This window comes from Diuraphis noxia, unplaced genomic scaffold (genome assembly GCF_037042655.1).
Source record: "Diuraphis noxia isolate RWA-SAM2 unplaced genomic scaffold, SU_Dnox_SAM2 contig0005, whole genome shotgun sequence".
Lineage (NCBI taxonomy): Eukaryota > Metazoa > Arthropoda > Insecta > Hemiptera > Aphididae > Diuraphis > Diuraphis noxia.
The window spans coordinates 807955-835890 of record NW_028301715.1 but is presented as its reverse complement, the minus strand read 5'-3'; positions in this window follow the sequence as shown (position 1 = coordinate 835890).

The following is a 27936-nucleotide window of genomic DNA, read 5'->3' as shown; positions in this document are numbered from 1 at the left end:
TTTACATCTAAAACACGTATTTACAATACATTTGGGTGAATACAAAAAATAGAAAAAAAATTTGGTAAAAAATGGTGATAATTCCGCTAAATATCGTTTAAAGTCATTTGTATTGAACTAATCATACTTTTTATATTTTTATCGTTAAGTTCACATTATTTTACATCTAAAACACGTATTTACAATACATTTGGGTGAATACAAAAAATAGAAAAAAAATTTGGGAAAAAATTTGGTAAAAAATGGTGGTACTTCCGCTAAATATCGTTTAAATTCATTTGTATTGAACTAATCATACTTTTTATATTTTTATCGGTAAGTTCACATTATTTTACATCTAAAACACGTCTTTACAATACATTTGGGTGAATATAAAAGGTCGTAAAAAAATTTTGAAATACAGGTGATGAATCCGCTAAATATCGTCTTAAGTCATTTCTATTAAACTAATCATACTTTTTATATTTTTAACGTTAAGTTCACATTATTTTACATCTAAAACACGTGTTTACAATACATTTGGGTGAATACAAAAAATAGAAAAAAAATTTGGTAAAAAATGGTGATAATTCCGCTAAATATCGTTTAAAGTCATTTGTATTGAACTAATCATACTTTTTATATTTTTATCGTTAAGTTCACATTATTTTACATCTAAAACACGTATTTACAATACATTTGGGTGAATACAAAAAATAGAAAAAAAATTTGGGAAAAAATTGGGTAAAAAATGGTGATAATTCCGCTAAATATCGTTGAAAGTCATTTGTATTGAACTAATCATACTTTTTATATTTTTATCGTTAAGTTCACATTATTTTACATCTAAAACACGTATTTACAATACATTTGGGTGAATACAAAAAATAGAAAAAAAATTTGGGAAAAAATTTGGTAAAAAATGGTGATAATTCCGCTAAATATCGTTTAAAGTCATTTGTATTGAACTAATCATACTTTTTATATTTTTATCGTTAAGTTCACATTATTTTACATCTAAAACACGTCTTTACAATACATTTGGGTGAATATAAAAGGTCGTAAAAAAATTTTGAAATACAGGTGATGAATCCGCTAAATATCGTTTTAAGTCATTTCTATTAAACTAATCATACTTTTTATATTTTTAACGTTAAGTTCACGTTATTTTACATCTAAAACACGTGTTTACAATACATTTGGGTGAATACAAAAAATAGAAAAAAAATTTGGGAAAAAATTGGGTAAAAAATGGTGATAATTCCGCTAAATATCGTTTAAAGTCATTTGTATTGAACTAATCATACTTTTTATATTTTTATCGTTAAGTTCACATAATTTTACATCTAAAACACGTCTTTACAATACATTTGGGTGAATATAAAAGGTCGTAAAAAAATTTTGAAGTACAGGTGATGAATCCGCTAAATATCGTCTTAAGTCATTTCTATTAAACTAATCATACTTTTTATATTTGTAACGTTAAGTTCACATTATTTTACATCTAAATCACGTGTTTACAATACATTTGGGTGAATACAAAAAATAGAAAAAAAATTGGGTAAAAAATGGTGATAATTCCGCTAAATATCGTTTAAAGTCATTTGTATGGAACTAATCATACTTTTTATATTTTTATCGTTAAGTTCACATTATTTTACATCTAAAACACGTCTTTACAATACATTTGGGTGAATACAAAAAATAGAAAAAAAATTTGGGAAAAAATTGGGTAAAAAATGGTGATAATTCCGCTAAATATCGTTTAAAGTCATTTGTATTGAACTAATCATACTTTTTATATTTTTATCGTTAAGTTCACATTATTTTACATCTAAAACACGTATTTACAATACATTTGGGTGAATACAAAAAATAGAAAAAAAATTCGGGAAAAAATTTGGTAAAAAATGGTGATAATTCCGCTAAATATCGTTTAAAGTCATTTGTATTGAACTAATCATACTTTTTATATTTTTATCGTTAAGTTTACATTATTTTACATCTAAAACACGTATTTACAACACATTTGGGTGAATATAAAAGGTCGTAAAAAAATTTTGAAATACAGGTGATGAATCCGCTAAATATCGTTTTAAGTCATTTCTATTAAACTAATCATACTTTTTATATTTTTAACGTTAAGTTCACATTATTTTACATCTAAAACACGTATTTACAACACATTTGGGTGAATATAAAAGGTCGTAAAAAAATTTTGAAATACAGCTGATGAATCCGCTAAATATCGTCTTAAGTCATTTCTATTAAACTAATCATACTTTTTATATTTTTAACGTTATGTTCACATTATATTACATCTAAAACACGTGTTTACAATACATTTGGGTGAATACAAAAAATAGAAAAAAAATTTGGTAAAAAATGGTGATAATTCCGCTAAATATCGTTTAAAGTCATTTGTATTGAACTAATCATACTTTTTATATTTTTATCGTTAAGTTCACATTATTTTACATCTAAAACACGTATTTACAATACATTTGGGTGAATACAAAAAATAGAAAAAAAATTTGGGAAAAAATTTGGTAAAAAATGGTGATAATTCCGCTAAATATCGTTTAAAGTCATTTGTATTGAACTAATCATACTTTTTATATTTTTATCGTTAAGTTCACATTATTTTACATCTAAAACACGTCTTTACAATACATTTGGGTGAATATAAAAGGTCGTAAAAAAATTTTGAAATACAGGTGATGAATCCGCTAAATATCGTCTTAAGTCATTTCTATTAAACTAATCATACTTTTTATATTTTTAACGTTAAGTTCACATTATTTTACATCTAAAACACGTATTTACAATACATTTGGGTGAATACAAAAAATAGAAAAAAAATTTGGTAAAAAATGGTGATAATTCCGCTAAATATCGTTTAAAGTCATTTGTATTGAACTAATCATACTTTTTATATTTTTATCGTTAAGTTCCCATTATTTTACATCTAAAACACGTATTTACAATACATTTGGGTGAATACAAAAAATAGAAAAAAAATTTGGGAAAAAATTGGGTAAAAAATGGTGATAATTCCGCTAAATATCGTTTAAAGTCATTTGTATTGAACTAATCATACTTTTTATATTTTTATCGTTAAGTTCACATTATTTTACATCTAAAACACGTATTTACAATACATTTGGGTGAATACAAAAAATAGAAAAAAAATTTGGGAAAAAATTTGGTAAAAAATGGTGATAATTCCGCTAAATATCGTTTAAAGTCATTTGTATTGAACTAATCATACTTTTTATATTTTTATCGTTAAGTTCACATTATTTTACATCTAAAACACGTCTTTACAATACATTTGGGTGAATATAAAAGGTCGTAAAAAAATTTTGAAATACAGCTGATGAATCCGCTAAATATCGTCTTAAGTCATTTCTATTAAACTAATCATACTTTTTATATTTTTAACGTTATGTTCACATTATATTACATCTAAAACACGTGTTTACAATACATTTGGGTGAATACAAAAAATAGAAAAAAAATTTGGTAAAAAATGGTGATAATTCCGCTAAATATCGTTTAAAGTCATTTGTATTGAACTAATCATACTTTTTATATTTTTATCGTTAAGTTCAAATTATTTTACATCTAAAACACGTCTTTACAATACATTTGGGTGAATATAAAAGGTCGTAAAAAAATTTTGAAGTACAGGTGATGAATCCGCTAAATATCGTCTTAAGTCATTTCTATTAAACTAATCATACTTTTTATATTTGTAACGTTAAGTTCACATTATTTTACATCTAAATCACGTGTTTACAATACATTTGGGTGAATACAAAAAATAGAAAAAAAATTGGGTAAAAAATGGTGATAATTCCGCTAAATATCGTTTAAAGTCATTTGTATGGAACTAATCATACTTTTTATATTTTTATCGTTAAGTTCACATTATTTTACATCTAAAACACGTCTTTACAATACATTTGGGTGAATACAAAAAATAGAAAAAAAATTTGGGAAAAAATTGGGTAAAAAATGGTGATAATTCCGCTAAATATCGTTTAAAGTCATTTGTATTGAACTAATCATACTTTTTATATTTTTATCGTTAAGTTCACATTATTTTACATCTAAAACACGTATTTACAATACATTTGGGTGAATACAAAAAATAGAAAAAAAATTCGGGAAAAAATTTGGTAAAAAATGGTGATAATTCCGCTAAATATCGTTTAAAGTCATTTGTATTGAACTAATCATACTTTTTATATTTTTATCGTTAAGTTTACATTATTTTACATCTAAAACACGTATTTACAACACATTTGGGTGAATATAAAAGGTCGTAAAAAAATTTTGAAATACAGGTGATGAATCCGCTAAATATCGTTTTAAGTCATTTCTATTAAACTAATCATACTTTTTATATTTTTAACGTTAAGTTCACATTATTTTACATCTAAAACACGTATTTACAACACATTTGGGTGAATATAAAAGGTCGTAAAAAAATTTTGAAATACAGCTGATGAATCCGCTAAATATCGTCTTAAGTCATTTCTATTAAACTAATCATACTTTTTATATTTTTAACGTTATGTTCACATTATATTACATCTAAAACACGTGTTTACAATACATTTGGGTGAATACAAAAAATAGAAAAAAAATTTGGTAAAAAATGGTGATAATTCCGCTAAATATCGTTTAAAGTCATTTGTATTGAACTAATCATACTTTTTATATTTTTATCGTTAAGTTCACATTATTTTACATCTAAAACACGTCTTTACAATACATTTGGGTGAATATAAAAGGTCGTAAAAAAATTTTGAAATACAGGTGATGAATCCGCTAAATATCGTCTTAAGTCATTTCTATTAAACTAATCATACTTTTTATATTTTTAACGTTAAGTTCACATTATTTTACATCTAAAACACGTATTTACAATACATTTGGGTGAATACAAAAAATAGAAAAAAAATTTGGTAAAAAATGGTGATAATTCCGCTAAATATCGTTTAAAGTCATTTGTATTGAACTAATCATACTTTTTATATTTTTATCGTTAAGTTCCCATTATTTTACATCTAAAACACGTATTTACAATACATTTGGGTGAATACAAAAAATAGAAAAAAAATTTGGGAAAAAATTGGGTAAAAAATGGTGATAATTCCGCTAAATATCGTTTAAAGTCATTTGTATTGAACTAATCATACTTTTTATATTTTTATCGTTAAGTTCACATTATTTTACATCTAAAACACGTATTTACAATACATTTGGGTGAATACAAAAAATAGAAAAAAAATTTGGGAAAAAATTTGGTAAAAAATGGTGATAATTCCGCTAAATATCGTTTAAAGTCATTTGTATTGAACTAATCATACTTTTTATATTTTTATCGTTAAGTTCACATTATTTTACATCTAAAACACGTCTTTACAATACATTTGGGTGAATATAAAAGGTCGTAAAAAAATTTTGAAATACAGCTGATGAATCCGCTAAATATCGTCTTAAGTCATTTCTATTAAACTAATCATACTTTTTATATTTTTAACGTTATGTTCACATTATATTACATCTAAAACACGTGTTTACAATACATTTGGGTGAATACAAAAAATAGAAAAAAAATTTGGTAAAAAATGGTGATAATTCCGCTAAATATCGTTTAAAGTCATTTGTATTGAACTAATCATACTTTTTATATTTTTATCGTTAAGTTCAAATTATTTTACATCTAAAACACGTCTTTACAATACATTTGGGTGAATATAAAAGGTCGTAAAAAAATTTTGAAATACAGGTGATGAATCCGCTAAATATCGTCTTAAGTCATTTCTATTAAACTAATCATACTTTTTATATTTTTAACGTTAAGTTCACATTATTTTACATCTAAAACACGTATTTACAATACATTTGGGTGAATACAAAAAATAGAAAAAAAATTTGGTAAAAAATGGTGATAATTCCGCTAAATATCGTTTAAAGTCATTTGTATTGAACTAATCATACTTTTTATATTTTTATCGTTAAGTTCACATTATTTTACATCTAAAACACGTATTTACAATACATTTGGGTGAATACAAAAAATAGAAAAAAAATTTGGTAAAAAATGGTGATAATTCCGCTAAATATCGTTTAAAGTCATTTGTATTGAACTAATCATACTTTTTATATTTTTATCGTTAAGTTCACATTATTTTACATCTAAAACACGTATTTACAATACATTTGGGTGAATACAAAAAATAGAAAAAAAATTTGGGAAAAAATTGGGTAAAAAATGGTGATAATTCCGCTAAATATCGTTTAAAGTCATTTGTATTGAACTAATCATACTTTTTATATTTTTATCGTTAAGTTCACATTATTTTACATCTAAAACACGTATTTACAATACATTTGGGTGAATATAAAAGGTCGTAAAAAAATTTTGAAGTACAGGTGATGAATCCGCTAAATATCGTCTTAAGTCATTTCTATAAAACTAATCATACTTTTTATATTTGTAACGTTAAGTTCACATTATTTTACATCTAAATCACGTGTTTACAATACATTTGGGTGAATACAAAAAATAGAAAAAAAATTGGGTAAAAAATGGTGATAATTCCGCTAAATATCGTTTAAAGTCATTTGTATGGAACTAATCATACTTTTTATATTTTTATCGTTAAGTTCACATTATTTTACATCTAAAACACGTCTTTACAATACATTTGGGTGAATACAAAAAATAGAAAAAAAATTTGGGAAAAAATTGGGTAAAAAATGGTGATAATTCCGCTAAATATCGTTTAAAGTCATTTGTATTGAACTAATCATACTTTTTATATTTTTATCGTTAAGTTCACATTATTTTACATCTAAAACACGTATTTACAATACATTTGGGTGAATACAAAAAATAGAAAAAAAATTCGGGAAAAAATTTGGTAAAAAATGGTGATAATTCCGCTAAATATCGTTTAAAGTCATTTGTATTGAACTAATCATACTTTTTATATTTTTATCGTTAAGTTCAAATTATTTTACATCTAAAACACGTCTTTACAATACATTTGGGTGAATATAAAAGGTCGTAAAAAAATTTTGAAATACAGGTGATGAATCCGCTAAATATCGTCTTAAGTCATTTCTATTAAACTAATCATACTTTTTATATTTTTAACGTTAAGTTCACATTATTTTACATCTAAAACACGTATTTACAATACATTTGGGTGAATACAAAAAATAGAAAAAAAATTTGGTAAAAAATGGTGATAATTCCGCTAAATATCGTTTAAAGTCATTTGTATTGAACTAATCATACTTTTTATATTTTTATCGTTAAGTTCAAATTATTTTACATCTAAAACACGTCTTTACAATACATTTGGGTGAATATAAAAGGTCGTAAAAAAATTTTGAAATACAGGTGATGAATCCGCTAAATATCGTCTTAAGTCATTTCTATTAAACTAATCATACTTTTTATATTTTTAACGTTAAGTTCACATTATTTTACATCTAAAACACGTATTTACAATACATTTGGGTGAATACAAAAAATAGAAAAAAAATTTGGTAAAAAATGGTGATAATTCCGCTAAATATCGTTTAAAGTCATTTGTATTGAACTAATCATACTTTTTATATTTTTATCGTTAAGTTCACATTATTTTACATCTAAAACACGTATTTACAATACATTTGGGTGAATACAAAAAATAGAAAAAAAATTTGGTAAAAAATGGTGATAATTCCGCTAAATATCGTTTAAAGTCATTTGTATTGAACTAATCATACTTTTTATATTTTTATCGTTAAGTTCACATTATTTTACATCTAAAACACGTATTTACAATACATTTGGGTGAATACAAAAAATAGAAAAAAAATTTGGGAAAAAATTGGGTAAAAAATGGTGATAATTCCGCTAAATATCGTTTAAAGTCATTTGTATTGAACTAATCATACTTTTTATATTTTTATCGTTAAGTTCACATTATTTTACATCTAAAACACGTATTTACAATACATTTGGGTGAATACAAAAAATAGAAAAAAAATTTGGGAAAAAATTGGGTAAAAAATGGTGATAATTCCGCTAAATATCGTTTAAAGTCATTTGTATTGAACTAATCATACTTTTTATATTTTTATCGTTAAGTTCACATTATTTTACATCTAAAACACGTATTTACAATACATTTGGGTGAATACAAAAAATAGAAAAAAAATTCGGGAAAAAATTTGGTAAAAAATGGTGATAATTCCGCTAAATATCGTTTAAAGTCATTTGTATTGAACTAATCATACTTTTTATATTTTTATCGTTAAGTTCAAATTATTTTACATCTAAAACACGTCTTTACAATACATTTGGGTGAATATAAAAGGTCGTAAAAAAATTTTGAAATACAGGTGATGAATCCGCTAAATATCGTCTTAAGTCATTTCTATTAAACTAATCATACTTTTTATATTTTTAACGTTAAGTTCACATTATTTTACATCTAAAACACGTATTTACAATACATTTGGGTGAATACAAAAAATAGAAAAAAAATTTGGTAAAAAATGGTGATAATTCCGCTAAATATCGTTTAAAGTCATTTGTATTGAACTAATCATACTTTTTATATTTTTATCGTTAAGTTCAAATTATTTTACATCTAAAACACGTCTTTACAATACATTTGGGTGAATATAAAAGGTCGTAAAAAAATTTTGAAATACAGGTGATGAATCCGCTAAATATCGTCTTAAGTCATTTCTATTAAACTAATCATACTTTTTATATTTTTAACGTTAAGTTCACATTATTTTACATCTAAAACACGTATTTACAATACATTTGGGTGAATACAAAAAATAGAAAAAAAATTTGGTAAAAAATGGTGATAATTCCGCTAAATATCGTTTAAAGTCATTTGTATTGAACTAATCATACTTTTTATATTTTTATCGTTAAGTTCACATTATTTTACATCTAAAACACGTATTTACAATACATTTGGGTGAATACAAAAAATAGAAAAAAAATTTGGTAAAAAATGGTGATAATTCCGCTAAATATCGTTTAAAGTCATTTGTATTGAACTAATCATACTTTTTATATTTTTATCGTTAAGTTCACATTATTTTACATCTAAAACACGTATTTACAATACATTTGGGTGAATACAAAAAATAGAAAAAAAATTTGGGAAAAAATTGGGTAAAAAATGGTGATAATTCCGCTAAATATCGTTTAAAGTCATTTGTATTGAACTAATCATACTTTTTATATTTTTATCGTTAAGTTCACATTATTTTACATCTAAAACACGTATTTACAATACATTTGGGTGAATATAAAAGGTCGTAAAAAAATTTTGAAGTACAGGTGATGAATCCGCTAAATATCGTCTTAAGTCATTTCTATAAAACTAATCATACTTTTTATATTTGTAACGTTAAGTTCACATTATTTTACATCTAAATCACGTGTTTACAATACATTTGGGTGAATACAAAAAATAGAAAAAAAATTGGGTAAAAAATGGTGATAATTCCGCTAAATATCGTTTAAAGTCATTTGTATGGAACTAATCATACTTTTTATATTTTTATCGTTAAGTTCACATTATTTTACATCTAAAACACGTCTTTACAATACATTTGGGTGAATACAAAAAATAGAAAAAAAATTTGGGAAAAAATTGGGTAAAAAATGGTGATAATTCCGCTAAATATCGTTTAAAGTCATTTGTATTGAACTAATCATACTTTTTATATTTTTATCGTTAAGTTCACATTATTTTACATCTAAAACACGTATTTACAATACATTTGGGTGAATACAAAAAATAGAAAAAAAATTTGGGAAAAAATTGGGTAAAAAATGGTGATAATTCCGCTAAATATCGTTTAAAGTCATTTGTATTGAACTAATCATACTTTTTATATTTTTATCGTTAAGTTCACATTATTTTACATCTAAAACACGTCTTTACAATACATTTGGGTGAATATAAAAGGTCGTAAAAAAATTTTGAAATACAGCTGATGAATCCGCTAAATATCGTCTTAAGTCATTTCTATTAAACTAATCATACTTTTTATATTTTTAACGTTATGTTCACATTATATTACATCTAAAACACGTGTTTACAATACATTTGGGTGAATACAAAAAATAGAAAAAAAATTTGGTAAAAAATGGTGATAATTCCGCTAAATATCGTTTAAAGTCATTTGTATTGAACTAATCATACTTTTTATATTTTTATCGTTAAGTTCAAATTATTTTACATCTAAAACACGTCTTTACAATACATTTGGGTGAATAATACATTTGGGTGAATATAAAAGGTCGTAAAAAAATTTTGAAATACAGCTGATGAATCCGCTAAATATCGTCTTAAGTCATTTCTATTAAACTAATCATACTTTTTATATTTTTAACGTTAAGTTCACATTATTTTACATCTAAAACACGTGTTTACAATACATTTGGGTGAATACAAAAAATAGAAAAAAAATTTGGTAAAAAATGGTGATAATTCCGCTAAATATCGTTTAAAGTCATTTGTATTGAACTAATCATACTTTTTATATTTTTATCGTTAAGTTCCCATTATTTTAAATCTAAAACACGTATTTACAATACATTTGGGTGAATACAAAAAATAGAAAAAAAATTTGGGAAAAAATTGGGTAAAAAATGGTGATAATTCCGCTAAATATCGTTTAAAGTCATTTGTATTGAACTAATCATACTTTTTATATTTTTATCGTTAAGTTCACATTATTTTACATCTAAAACACGTATTTACAATACATTTGGGTGAATACAAAAAATAGAAAAAAAATTTGGGAAAAAATTTGGTAAAAAATGGTGATAATTCCGCTAAATATCGTTTAAAGTCATTTGTATTGAACTAATCATACTTTTTATATTTTTATCGTTAAGTTCACATTATTTTACATCTAAAACACGTCTTTACAATACATTTGGGTGAATATAAAAGGTCGTAAAAAAATTTTGAAATACAGGTGATGAATCCGCTAAATATCGTTTTAAGTCATTTCTATTAAACTAATCATACTTTTTATATTTTTAACGTTAAGTTCACATTATTTTACATCTAAAACACGTGTTTACAATACATTTGGGTGAATACAAAAAATAGAAAAAAAATTTGGGAAAAAATTGGGTAAAAAATGGTGATAATTCCGCTAAATATCGTTTAAAGTCATTTGTATTGAACTAATCATACTTTTTATATTTGTAACGTTAAGTTCACATTATTTTACATCTAAATCACGTGTTTACAATACATTTGGGTGAATACAAAAAATAGAAAAAAAATTGGGTAAAAAATGGTGATAATTCCGCTAAATATCGTTTAAAGTCATTTGTATGGAACTAATCATACTTTTTATATTTTTATCGTTAAGTTCACATTATTTTACATCTAAAACACGTCTTTACAATACATTTGGGTGAATACAAAAAATAGAAAAAAAATTTGGTAAAAAATGGTGATAATTCCGCTAAATATCGTTTAAAGTCATTTGTATTGAACTAATCATACTTTTTATATTTTTATCGTTAAGTTCCCATTATTTTACATCTAAAACACGTATTTACAATACATTTGGGTGAATACAAAAAATAGAAAAAAAATTTGGGAAAAAATTGGGTAAAAAATGGTGATAATTCCGCTAAATATCGTTTAAAGTCATTTGTATTGAACTAATCATACTTTTTATATTTTTATCGTTAAGTTCACATTATTTTACATCTAAAACACGTATTTACAATACATTTGGGTGAATACAAAAAATAGAAAAAAAATTCGGGAAAAAATTTGGTAAAAAATGGTGATAATTCCGCTAAATATCGTTTAAAGTCATTTGTATTGAACTAATCATACTTTTTATATTTTTATCGTTAAGTTTACATTATTTTACATCTAAAACACGTATTTACAATACATTTGGGTGAATACAAAAAATAGAAAAAAAATTTGGGAAAAAATTTGGTAAAAAATGGTGATAATTCCGCTAAATATCGTTTAAAGTCATTTGTATTGAACTAATCATACTTTTTATATTTTTATCGTTAAGTTCATATTATTTTACATCTAAAACACGTATTTACAACACATTTGGGTGAATATAAAAGGTCGTAAAAAAATTTTGAAATACAGCTGATGAATCCGCTAAATATCGTCTTAAGTCATTTCTATTTAACTAATCATACTTTTTATATTTTTAACGTTATGTTCACATTATATTACATCTAAAACACGTGTTTACAATACATTTGGGTGAATACAAAAAATAGAAAAAAAATTTGGTAAAAAATGGTGATAATTCCGCTAAATATCGTTTAAAGTCATTTGTATTGAACTAATCATACTTTTTATATTTTTATCGTTAAGTTCACATTATTTTACATCTAAAACACGTATTTACAATACATTTGGGTGAATACAAAAAATAGAAAAAAAATTTGGGAAAAAATTTGGTAAAAAATGGTGATAATTCCGCTAAATATCGTTTAAAGTCATTTGTATTGAACTAATCATACTTTTTATATTTTTATCGTTAAGTTCACATTATTTTACATCTAAAACACGTCTTTACAATACATTTGGGTGAATATAAAAGGTCGTAAAAAAATTTTGAAATACAGGTGATGAATCCGCTAAATATCGTCTTAAGTCATTTCTATTAAACTAATCATACTTTTTATATTTTTAACGTTAAGTTCACATTATTTTACATCTAAAACACGTATTTACAATACATTTGGGTGAATACAAAAAATAGAAAAAAAATTTGGTAAAAAATGGTGATAATTCCGCTAAATATCGTTTAAAGTCATTTGTATTGAACTAATCATACTTTTTATATTTTTATCGTTAAGTTCACATTATTTTACATCTAAAACACGTATTTACAATACATTTGGGTTAATACAAAAAATAGAAAAAAAATTTGGGAAAAAATTTGGTAAAAAATGGTGGTACTTCCGCTAAATATCGTTTAAAGTCATTTGTATTGAACTAATCATACTTTTTATATTTTTATCGTTAATTTCACATTATTTTACATCTAAAACACGTCTTTACAATACATTTGGGTGAATATAAAAGGTCGTAAAAAAATTTTGAAATACAGCTGATGAATCCGCTAAATATCGTCTTAAGTCATTTCTATTAAACTAATCATACTTTTTATATTTTTAACGTTATGTTCACATTATATTACATCTAAAACACGTGTTTACAATACATTTGGGTGAATACAAAAAATAGAAAAAAAATTTGGTAAAAAATGGTGATAATTCCGCTAAATATCGTTTAAAGTCATTTGTATTGAACTAATCATACTTTTTATATTTTTATCGTTAAGTTCAAATTATTTTACATCTAAAACACGTCTTTACAATACATTTGGGTGAATAATACATTTGGGTGAATATAAAAGGTCGTAAAAAAATTTTGAAATACAGCTGATGAATCCGCTAAATATCGTCTTAAGTCATTTCTATTAAACTAATCATACTTTTTATATTTTTAACGTTAAGTTCACATTATTTTACATCTAAAACACGTGTTTACAATACATTTGGGTGAATACAAAAAATAGAAAAAAAATTTGGTAAAAAATGGTGATAATTCCGCTAAATATCGTTTAAAGTCATTTGTATTGAACTAATCATACTTTTTATATTTTTATCGTTAAGTTCCCATTATTTTAAATCTAAAACACGTATTTACAATACATTTGGGTGAATACAAAAAATAGAAAAAAAATTTGGGAAAAAATTGGGTAAAAAATGGTGATAATTCCGCTAAATATCGTTTAAAGTCATTTGTATTGAACTAATCATACTTTTTATATTTTTATCGTTAAGTTCACATTATATTACATCTAAAACACGTGTTTACAATACATTTGGGTGAATACAAAAAATAGAAAAAAAATTTGGTAAAAAATGGTGATAATTCCGCTAAATATCGTTTAAAGTCATTTGTATTGAACTAATCATACTTTTTATATTTTTATCGTTAAGTTCACATTATTTTACATCTAAAACACGTATTTACAATACATTTGGGTGAATACAAAAAATAGAAAAAAAATTTGGGAAAAAATTTGGTAAAAAATGGTGATAATTCCGCTAAATATCGTTTAAAGTCATTTGTATTGAACTAATCATACTTTTTATATTTTTATCGTTAAGTTCACATTATTTTACATCTAAAACACGTCTTTACAATACATTTGGGTGAATATAAAAGGTCGTAAAAAAATTTTGAAATACAGGTGATGAATCCGCTAAATATCGTCTTAAGTCATTTCTATTAAACTAATCATACTTTTTATATTTTTAACGTTAAGTTCACATTATTTTACATCTAAAACACGTATTTACAATACATTTGGGTGAATACAAAAAATAGAAAAAAAATTTGGTAAAAAATGGTGATAATTCCGCTAAATATCGTTTAAAGTCATTTGTATTGAACTAATCATACTTTTTATATTTTTATCGTTAAGTTCACATTATTTTACATCTAAAACACGTATTTACAATACATTTGGGTTAATACAAAAAATAGAAAAAAAATTTGGGAAAAAATTTGGTAAAAAATGGTGGTACTTCCGCTAAATATCGTTTAAAGTCATTTGTATTGAACTAATCATACTTTTTATATTTTTATCGTTAATTTCACATTATTTTACATCTAAAACACGTCTTTACAATACATTTGGGTGAATATAAAAGGTCGTAAAAAAATTTTGAAATACAGCTGATGAATCCGCTAAATATCGTCTTAAGTCATTTCTATTAAACTAATCATACTTTTTATATTTTTAACGTTATGTTCACATTATATTACATCTAAAACACGTGTTTACAATACATTTGGGTGAATACAAAAAATAGAAAAAAAATTTGGTAAAAAATGGTGATAATTCCGCTAAATATCGTTTAAAGTCATTTGTATTGAACTAATCATACTTTTTATATTTTTATCGTTAAGTTCAAATTATTTTACATCTAAAACACGTCTTTACAATACATTTGGGTGAATAATACATTTGGGTGAATATAAAAGGTCGTAAAAAAATTTTGAAATACAGCTGATGAATCCGCTAAATATCGTCTTAAGTCATTTCTATTAAACTAATCATACTTTTTATATTTTTAACGTTAAGTTCACATTATTTTACATCTAAAACACGTGTTTACAATACATTTGGGTGAATACAAAAAATAGAAAAAAAATTTGGTAAAAAATGGTGATAATTCCGCTAAATATCGTTTAAAGTCATTTGTATTGAACTAATCATACTTTTTATATTTTTATCGTTAAGTTCCCATTATTTTAAATCTAAAACACGTATTTACAATACATTTGGGTGAATACAAAAAATAGAAAAAAAATTTGGGAAAAAATTGGGTAAAAAATGGTGATAATTCCGCTAAATATCGTTTAAAGTCATTTGTATTGAACTAATCATACTTTTTATATTTTTATCGTTAAGTTCACATTATTTTACATCTAAAACACGTATTTACAATACATTTGGGTGAATACAAAAAATAGAAAAAAAATTTGGGAAAAAATTTGGTAAAAAATGGTGATAATTCCGCTAAATATCGTTTAAAGTCATTTGTATTGAACTAATCATACTTTTTATATTTTTATCGTTAAGTTCACATTATTTTACATCTAAAACACGTCTTTACAATACATTTGGGTGAATATAAAAGGTCGTAAAAAAATTTTGAAATACAGGTGATGAATCCGCTAAATATCGTCTTAAGTCATTTCTATTAAACTAATCATACTTTTTATATTTTTAACGTTAAGTTCACATTATTTTACATCTAAAACACGTGTTTACAATACATTTGGATGAATACAAAAAATAGAAAAAAAATTTGGGAAAAAATTGGGTAAAAAATGGTGATAATTCCGCTAAATATCGTTTAAAGTCATTTGTATTGAACTAATCATACTTTTTATATTTTTATCGTTAAGTTCACATTATTTTACATCTAAAACACGTATTTACAATACATTTGGGTGAATACAAAAAATAGAAAAAAAATTTGGGAAAAAATTTGGTAAAAAATGGTGGTACTTCCGCTAAATATCGTTTAAAGTCATTTGTATTGAACTAATCATACTTTTTATATTTTTATCGTTAAGTTCACATTATTTTACATCTAAAACACGTCTTTACAATACATTTGGGTGAATATAAAAGGTCGTAAAAAAATTTTGAAATACAGGTGATGAATCCGCTAAATATCGTCTTAAGTCATTTCTATTAAACTAATCATACTTTTTATATTTTTAACGTTAAGTTCACATTATTTTACATCTAAAACACGTGTTTACAATACATTTGGGTGAATACAAAAAATAGAAAAAAAATTTGGTAAAAAATGGTGATAATTCCGCTAAATATCGTTTAAAGTCATTTGTATTGAACTAATCATACTTTTTATATTTTTATCGTTAAGTTCCCATTATTTTACATCTAAAACAAGTATTTACAATACATTTGGGTGAATACAAAAAATAGAAAAAAAATTTGGGAAAAAATTGGGTAAAAAATGGTGATAATTCCGCTAAATATCGTTTAAAGTCATTTGTATTGAACTAATCATACTTTTTATATTTTTATCGTTAAGTTCACATTATTTTACATCTAAAACACGTATTTACAATACATTTGGGTGAATACAAAAAATAGAAAAAAAATTTGGGAAAAAATTTGGTAAAAAATGGTGATAATTCCGCTAAATATCGTTTAAATTCATTTGTATTGAACTAATCATACTTTTTATATTTTTATCGTTAAGTTCACATTATTTTACATCTAAAACACGTCTTTACAATACATTTGGGTGAATATAAAAGGTCGTAAAAAAATTTTGAAATACAGCTGATGAATCCGCTAAATATCGTCTTAAGTCATTTCTATTAAACTAATCATACTTTTTATATTTTTAACGTTATGTTCACATTATATTACATCTAAAACACGTGTTTACAATACATTTGGGTGAATACAAAAAATAGAAAAAAAATTTGGTAAAAAATGGTGATAATTCCGCTAAATATCGTTTAAAGTCATTTGTATTGAACTAATCATACTTTTTATATTTTTATCGTTAAGTTCCCATTGTTTTACATCTAAAACAAGTATTTACAATACATTTGGGTGAATACAAAAAATAGAAAAAAAATTTGGGAAAAAATTGGGTAAAAAATGGTGATAATTCCGCTAAATATCGTTTAAAGTCATTTGTATTGAACTAATCATACTTTTTATATTTTTATCGTTAAGTTCACATTATTTTACATCTAAAACACGTATTTACAATACATTTGGGTGAATACAAAAAATAGAAAAAAAATTTGGGAAAAAATTTGGTAAAAAATGGTGATAATTCCGCTAAATATCGTTTAAAGTCATTTGTATTGAACTAATCATACTTTTTATATTTTTATCGTTAAGTTCACATTATTTTACATCTAAAACACGTATTTACAATACATTTGGGTGAATATAAAAGGTCGTAAAAAAATTTTGAAATACAGCTGATGAATCCGCTAAATATCGTCTTAAGTCATTTCTATTAAACTAATCATACTTTTTATATTTTTAACGTTATGTTCACATTATATTACATCTAAAACACGTGTTTACAATACATTTGGGTGAATACAAAAAATAGAAAAAAAATTTGGTAAAAAATGGTGATAATTCCGCTAAATATCGTTTAAAGTCATTTGTATTGAACTAATCATACTTTTTATATTTTTAACGTTAAGTTCACATTATTTTACATCTAAAACACGTATTTACAATACATTTGGGTGAATACAAAAAATAGAAAAAAAATTTGGTAAAAAATGGTGATAATTCCGCTAAATATCGTTTAAAGTCATTTGTATTGAACTAATCATACTTTTTATATTTTTATCGTTAAGTTCACATTATTTTACATCTAAAACACGTATTTACAATACATTTGGGTGAATACAAAAAATAGAAAAAAAATTTGGGAAAAAATTGGGTAAAAAATGGTGATAATTCCGCTAAATATCGTTTAAAGTCATTTGTATTGAACTAATCATACTTTTTATATTTTTATCGTTAAGTTCACATTATTTTACATCTAAAACACGTATTTACAATACATTTGGGTGAATACAAAAAATAGAAAAAAAATTTGGGAAAAAATTTGGTAAAAAATGGTGATAATTCCGCTAAATATCGTTTAAAGTCATTTGTATTGAACTAATCATACTTTTTATATTTTTATCGTTAAGTTCACATTATTTTACATCTAAAACACGTCTTTACAATACATTTGGGTGAATATAAAAGGTCGTAAAAAAATTTTGAAATACAGGTGATGAATCCGCTAAATATCGTTTTAAGTCATTTCTATTAAACTAATCATACTTTTTATATTTTTAACGTTAAGTTCACATTATTTTACATCTAAAACACGTGTTTACAATACATTTGGGTGAATACAAAAAATAGAAAAAAAATTTGGTAAAAAATGGTGATAATTCCGCTAAATATCGTTTAAAGTCATTTGTATTGAACTAATCATACTTTTTATATTTTTATCGTTAAGTTCCCATTATTTTACATCTAAAACAAGTATTTACAATACATTTGGGTGAATACAAAAAATAGAAAAAAAATTTGGGAAAAAATTGGGTAAAAAATGGTGATAATTCCGCTAAATATCGTTTAAAGTCATTTGTATTGAACTAATCATACTTTTTATATTTTTATCGTTAAGTTCACATTATTTTACATCTAAAACACGTATTTACAATACATTTGGGTGAATACAAAAAATAGAAAAAAAATTTGGGAAAAAATTTGGTAAAAAATGGTGATAATTCCGCTAAATATCGTTTAAATTCATTTGTATTGAACTAATCATACTTTTTATATTTTTATCGTTAAGTTCACATTATTTTACATCTAAAACACGTCTTTACAATACATTTGGGTGAATATAAAAGGTCGTAAAAAAATTTTGAAATACAGCTGATGAATCCGCTAAATATCGTCTTAAGTCATTTCTATTAAACTAATCATACTTTTTATATTTTTAACGTTATGTTCACATTATATTACATCTAAAACACGTGTTTACAATACATTTGGGTGAATACAAAAAATAGAAAAAAAATTTGGTAAAAAATGGTGATAATTCCGCTAAATATCGTTTAAAGTCATTTGTATTGAACTAATCATACTTTTTATATTTTTATCGTTAAGTTCCCATTGTTTTACATCTAAAACAAGTATTTACAATACATTTGGGTGAATACAAAAAATAGAAAAAAAATTTGGGAAAAAATTGGGTAAAAAATGGTGATAATTCCGCTAAATATCGTTTAAAGTCATTTGTATTGAACTAATCATACTTTTTATATTTTTATCGTTAAGTTCACATTATTTTACATCTAAAACACGTATTTACAATACATTTGGGTGAATACAAAAAATAGAAAAAAAATTTGGGAAAAAATTTGGTAAAAAATGGTGATAATTCCGCTAAATATCGTTTAAAGTCATTTGTATTGAACTAATCATACTTTTTATATTTTTATCGTTAAGTTCACATTATTTTACATCTAAAACACGTATTTACAATACATTTGGGTGAATATAAAAGGTCGTAAAAAAATTTTGAAATACAGCTGATGAATCCGCTAAATATCGTCTTAAGTCATTTCTATTAAACTAATCATACTTTTTATATTTTTAACGTTATGTTCACATTATATTACATCTAAAACACGTGTTTACAATACATTTGGGTGAATACAAAAAATAGAAAAAAAATTTGGTAAAAAATGGTGATAATTCCGCTAAATATCGTTTAAAGTCATTTGTATTGAACTAATCATACTTTTTATATTTTTAACGTTAAGTTCACATTATTTTACATCTAAAACACGTATTTACAATACATTTGGGTGAATACAAAAAATAGAAAAAAAATTTGGTAAAAAATGGTGATAATTCCGCTAAATATCGTTTAAAGTCATTTGTATTGAACTAATCATACTTTTTATATTTTTATCGTTAAGTTCACATTATTTTACATCTAAAACACGTATTTACAATACATTTGGGTGAATACAAAAAATAGAAAAAAAATTTGGGAAAAAATTGGGTAAAAAATGGTGATAATTCCGCTAAATATCGTTTAAAGTCATTTGTATTGAACTAATCATACTTTTTATATTTTTATCGTTAAGTTCACATTATTTTACATCTAAAACACGTATTTACAATACATTTGGGTGAATACAAAAAATAGAAAAAAAATTTGGGAAAAAATTTGGTAAAAAATGGTGATAATTCCGCTAAATATCGTTTAAAGTCATTTGTATTGAACTAATCATACTTTTTATATTTTTATCGTTAAGTTCACATTATTTTACATCTAAAACACGTCTTTACAATACATTTGGGTGAATATAAAAGGTCGTAAAAAAATTTTGAAATACAGGTGATGAATCCGCTAAATATCGTTTTAAGTCATTTCTATTAAACTAATCATACTTTTTATATTTTTAACGTTAAGTTCACATTATTTTACATCTAAAACACGTATTTACAATACATTTGGGTGAATACAAAAAATAGAAAAAAAATTTGGTAAAAAATGGTGATAATTCCGCTAAATATCGTTTAAAGTCATTTGTATTGAACTAATCATACTTTTTATATTTTTATCGTTAAGTTCACATTATTTTACATCTAAAACACGTATTTACAATACATTTGGGTGAATACAAAAAATAGAAAAAAAATTTGGGAAAAAATTTGGTAAAAAATGGTGGTACTTCCGCTAAATATCGTTTAAATTCATTTGTATTGAACTAATCATACTTTTTATATTTTTATCGGTAAGTTCACATTATTTTACATCTAAAACACGTCTTTACAATACATTTGGGTGAATATAAAAGGTCGTAAAAAAATTTTGAAATACAGGTGATGAATCCGCTAAATATCGTCTTAAGTCATTTCTATTAAACTAATCATACTTTTTATATTTTTAACGTTAAGTTCACATTATTTTACATCTAAAACACGTGTTTACAATACATTTGGGTGAATACAAAAAATAGAAAAAAAATTTGGTAAAAAATGGTGATAATTCCGCTAAATATCGTTTAAAGTCATTTGTATTGAACTAATCATACTTTTTATATTTTTATCGTTAAGTTCACATTATTTTACATCTAAAACACGTATTTACAATACATTTGGGTGAATACAAAAAATAGAAAAAAAATTTGGGAAAAAATTGGGTAAAAAATGGTGATAATTCCGCTAAATATCGTTGAAAGTCATTTGTATTGAACTAATCATACTTTTTATATTTTTATCGTTAAGTTCACATTATTTTACATCTAAAACACGTATTTACAATACATTTGGGTGAATACAAAAAATAGAAAAAAAATTTGGGAAAAAATTTGGTAAAAAATGGTGATAATTCCGCTAAATATCGTTTAAAGTCATTTGTATTGAACTAATCATACTTTTTATATTTTTATCGTTAAGTTCACATTATTTTACATCTAAAACACGTCTTTACAATACATTTGGGTGAATATAAAAGGTCGTAAAAAAATTTTGAAATACAGGTGATGAATCCGCTAAATATCGTTTTAAGTCATTTCTATTAAACTAATCATACTTTTTATATTTTTAACGTTAAGTTCACATTATTTTACATCTAAAACACGTGTTTACAATACATTTGGGTGAATACAAAAAATAGAAAAAAAATTTGGGAAAAAATTGGGTAAAAAATGGTGATAATTCCGCTAAATATCGTTTAAAGTCATTTGTATTGAACTAATCATACTTTTTATATTTTTATCGTTAAGTTCACATAATTTTACATCTAAAACACGTCTTTACAATACATTTGGGTGAATATAAAAGGTCGTAAAAAAATTTTGAAGTACAGGTGATGAATCCGCTAAATATCGTCTTAAGTCATTTCTATTAAACTAATCATACTTTTTATATTTGTAACGTTAAGTTCACATTATTTTACATCTAAATCACGTGTTTACAATACATTTGGGTGAATACAAAAAATAGAAAAAAAATTGGGTAAAAAATGGTGATAATTCCGCTAAATATCGTTTAAAGTCATTTGTATGGAACTAATCATACTTTTTATATTTTTATCGTTAAGTTCACATTATTTTACATCTAAAACACGTCTTTACAATACATTTGGGTGAATACAAAAAATAGAAAAAAAATTTGGGAAAAAATTGGGTAAAAAATGGTGATAATTCCGCTAAATATCGTTTAAAGTCATTTGTATTGAACTAATCATACTTTTTATATTTTTATCGTTAAGTTCACATTATTTTACATCTAAAACACGTATTTACAATACATTTGGGTGAATACAAAAAATAGAAAAAAAATTCGGGAAAAAATTTGGTAAAAAATGGTGATAATTCCGCTAAATATCGTTTAAAGTCATTTGTATTGAACTAATCATACTTTTTATATTTTTATCGTTAAGTTTACATTATTTTACATCTAAAACACGTATTTACAACACATTTGGGTGAATATAAAAGGTCGTAAAAAAATTTTGAAATACAGGTGATGAATCCGCTAAATATCGTTTTAAGTCATTTCTATTAAACTAATCATACTTTTTATATTTTTAACGTTAAGTTCACATTATTTTACATCTAAAACACGTATTTACAACACATTTGGGTGAATATAAAAGGTCGTAAAAAAATTTTGAAATACAGCTGATGAATCCGCTAAATATCGTCTTAAGTCATTTCTATTAAACTAATCATACTTTTTATATTTTTAACGTTATGTTCACATTATATTACATCTAAAACACGTGTTTACAATACATTTGGGTGAATACAAAAAATAGAAAAAAAATTTGGTAAAAAATGGTGATAATTCCGCTAAATATCGTTTAAAGTCATTTGTATTGAACTAATCATACTTTTTATATTTTTATCGTTAAGTTCACATTATTTTACATCTAAAACACGTATTTACAATACATTTGGGTGAATACAAAAAATAGAAAAAAAATTTGGGAAAAAATTTGGTAAAAAATGGTGATAATTCCGCTAAATATCGTTTAAAGTCATTTGTATTGAACTAATCATACTTTTTATATTTTTATCGTTAAGTTCACATTATTTTACATCTAAAACACGTCTTTACAATACATTTGGGTGAATATAAAAGGTCGTAAAAAAATTTTGAAATACAGGTGATGAATCCGCTAAATATCGTCTTAAGTCATTTCTATTAAACTAATCATACTTTTTATATTTTTAACGTTAAGTTCACATTATTTTACATCTAAAACACGTGTTTACAATACATTTGGGTGAATACAAAAAATAGAAAAAAAATTTGGTAAAAAATGGTGATAATTCCGCTAAATATCGTTTAAAGTCATTTGTATTGAACTAATCATACTTTTTATATTTTTATCGTTAAGTTCACATTATTTTACATCTAAAACACGTATTTACAATACATTTGGGTGAATACAAAAAATAGAAAAAAAATTTGGGAAAAAATTGGGTAAAAAATGGTGATAATTCCGCTAAATATCGTTGAAAGTCATTTGTATTGAACTAATCATACTTTTTATATTTTTATCGTTAAGTTCACATTATTTTACATCTAAAACACGTATTTACAATACATTTGGGTTAATACAAAAAATAGAAAAAAAATTTGGGAAAAAATTTGGTAAAAAATGGTGATAATTCCGCTAAATATCGTTTAAAGTCATTTGTATTGAACTAATCATACTTTTTATATTTTTATCGTTAAGTTCACATTATTTTACATCTAAAACACGTCTTTACAATACATTTGGGTGAATATAAAAGGTCGTAAAAAAATTTTGAAATACAGGTGATGAATCCGCTAAATATCGTTTTAAGTCATTTCTATTAAACTAATCATACTTTTTATATTTTTAACGTTAAGTTCACATTATTTTACATCTAAAACACGTGTTTACAATACATTTGGGTGAATACAAAAAATAGAAAAAAAATTTGGGAAAAAATTGGGTAAAAAATGGTGATAATTCCGCTAAATATCGTTTAAAGTCATTTGTATTGAACTAATCATACTTTTTATATTTTTATCGTTAAGTTCACATAATTTTACATCTAAAACACGTCTTTACAATACATTTGGGTGAATATAAAAGGTCGTAAAAAAATTTTGAAGTACAGGTGATGAATCCGCTAAATATCGTCTTAAGTCATTTCTATTAAACTAATCATACTTTTTATATTTGTAACGTTAAGTTCACATTATTTTACATCTAAATCACGTGTTTACAATACATTTGGGTGAATACAAAAAATAGAAAAAAAATTGGGTAAAAAATGGTGATAATTCCGCTAAATATCGTTTAAAGTCATTTGTATGGAACTAATCATACTTTTTATATTTTTATCGTTAAGTTCACATTATTTTACATCTAAAACACGTCTTTACAATACATTTGGGTGAATACAAAAAATAGAAAAAAAATTTGGGAAAAAATTGGGTAAAAAATGGTGATAATTCCGCTAAATATCGTTTAAAGTCATTTGTATTGAACTAATCATACTTTTTATATTTTTATCGTTAAGTTCACATTATTTTACATCTAAAACACGTATTTACAATACATTTGGGTGAATACAAAAAATAGAAAAAAAATTCGGGAAAAAATTTGGTAAAAAATGGTGATAATTCCGCTAAATATCGTTTAAAGTCATTTGTATTGAACTAATCATACTTTTTATATTTTTATCGTTAAGTTTACATTATTTTACATCTAAAACACGTATTTACAACACATTTGGGTGAATATAAAAGGTCGTAAAAAAATTTTGAAATACAGGTGATGAATCCGCTAAATATCGTTTTAAGTCATTTCTATTAAACTAATCATACTTTTTATATTTTTAACGTTAAGTTCACATTATTTTACATCTAAAACACGTATTTACAACACATTTGGGTGAATATAAAAGGTCGTAAAAAAATTTTGAAATACAGCTGATGAATCCGCTAAATATCGTCTTAAGTCATTTCTATTAAACTAATCATACTTTTTATATTTTTAACGTTATGTTCACATTATATTACATCTAAAACACGTGTTTACAATACATTTGGGTGAATACAAAAAATAGAAAAAAAATTTGGTAAAAAATGGTGATAATTCCGCTAAATATCGTTTAAAGTCATTTGTATTGAACTAATCATACTTTTTATATTTTTATCGTTAAGTTCACATTATTTTACATCTAAAACACGTATTTACAATACATTTGGGTGAATACAAAAAATAGAAAAAAAATTTGGGAAAAAATTTGGTAAAAAATGGTGATAATTCCGCTAAATATCGTTTAAAGTCATTTGTATTGAACTAATCATACTTTTTATATTTTTATCGTTAAGTTCACATTATTTTACATCTAAAACACGTCTTTACAATACATTTGGGTGAATATAAAAGGTCGTAAAAAAATTTTGAAATACAGGTGATGAATCCGCTAAATATCGTCTTAAGTCATTTCTATTAAACTAATCATACTTTTTATATTTTTAACGTTAAGTTCACATTATTTTACATCTAAAACACGTATTTACAATACATTTGGGTGAATACAAAAAATAGAAAAAAAATTTGGTAAAAAATGGTGATAATTCCGCTAAATATCGTTTAAAGTCATTTGTATTGAACTAATCATACTTTTTATATTTTTATCGTTAAGTTCCCATTATTTTACATCTAAAACACGTATTTACAATACATTTGGGTGAATACAAAAAATAGAAAAAAAATTTGGGAAAAAATTGGGTAAAAAATGGTGATAATTCCGCTAAATATCGTTTAAAGTCATTTGTATTGAACTAATCATACTTTTTATATTTTTATCGTTAAGTTCACATTATTTTACATCTAAAACACGTATTTACAATACATTTGGGTGAATACAAAAAATAGAAAAAAAATTTGGGAAAAAATTTGGTAAAAAATGGTGATAATTCCGCTAAATATCGTTTAAAGTCATTTGTATTGAACTAATCATACTTTTTATATTTTTATCGTTAAGTTCACATTATTTTACATCTAAAACACGTCTTTACAATACATTTGGGTGAATATAAAAGGTCGTAAAAAAATTTTGAAATACAGCTGATGAATCCGCTAAATATCGTCTTAAGTCATTTCTATTAAACTAATCATACTTTTTATATTTTTAACGTTATGTTCACATTATATTACATCTAAAACACGTGTTTACAATACATTTGGGTGAATACAAAAAATAGAAAAAAAATTTGGTAAAAAATGGTGATAATTCCGCTAAATATCGTTTAAAGTCATTTGTATTGAACTAATCATACTTTTTATATTTTTATCGTTAAGTTCAAATTATTTTACATCTAAAACACGTCTTTACAATACATTTGGGTGAATATAAAAGGTCGTAAAAAAATTTTGAAATACAGGTGATGAATCCGCTAAATATCGTCTTAAGTCATTTCTATTAAACTAATCATACTTTTTATATTTTTAACGTTAAGTTCACATTATTTTACATCTAAAACACGTATTTACAATACATTTGGGTGAATACAAAAAATAGAAAAAAAATTTGGTAAAAAATGGTGATAATTCCGCTAAATATCGTTTAAAGTCATTTGTATTGAACTAATCATACTTTTTATATTTTTATCGTTAAGTTCACATTATTTTACATCTAAAACACGTATTTACAATACATTTGGGTGAATACAAAAAATAGAAAAAAAATTTGGTAAAAAATGGTGATAATTCCGCTAAATATCGTTTAAAGTCATTTGTATTGAACTAATCATACTTTTTATATTTTTATCGTTAAGTTCACATTATTTTACATCTAAAACACGTATTTACAATACATTTGGGTGAATACAAAAAATAGAAAAAAAATTTGGGAAAAAATTGGGTAAAAAATGGTGATAATTCCGCTAAATATCGTTTAAAGTCATTTGTATTGAACTAATCATACTTTTTATATTTTTATCGTTAAGTTCACATTATTTTACATCTAAAACACGTATTTACAATACATTTGGGTGAATATAAAAGGTCGTAAAAAAATTTTGAAGTACAGGTGATGAATCCGCTAAATATCGTCTTAAGTCATTTCTATAAAACTAATCATACTTTTTATATTTGTAACGTTAAGTTCACATTATTTTACATCTAAATCACGTGTTTACAATACATTTGGGTGAATACAAAAAATAGAAAAAAAATTGGGTAAAAAATGGTGATAATTCCGCTAAATATCGTTTAAAGTCATTTGTATGGAACTAATCATACTTTTTATATTTTTATCGTTAAGTTCACATTATTTTACATCTAAAACACGTCTTTACAATACATTTGGGTGAATACAAAAAATAGAAAAAAAATTTGGGAAAAAATTGGGTAAAAAATGGTGATAATTCCGCTAAATATCGTTTAAAGTCATTTGTATTGAACTAATCATACTTTTTATATTTTTATCGTTAAGTTCACATTATTTTACATCTAAAACACGTATTTACAATACATTTGGGTGAATACAAAAAATAGAAAAAAAATTCGGGAAAAAATTTGGTAAAAAATGGTGATAATTCCGCTAAATATCGTTTAAAGTCATTTGTATTGAACTAATCATACTTTTTATATTTTTATCGTTAAGTTCAAATTATTTTACATCTAAAACACGTCTTTACAATACATTTGGGTGAATATAAAAGGTCGTAAAAAAATTTTGAAATACAGGTGATGAATCCGCTAAATATCGTCTTAAG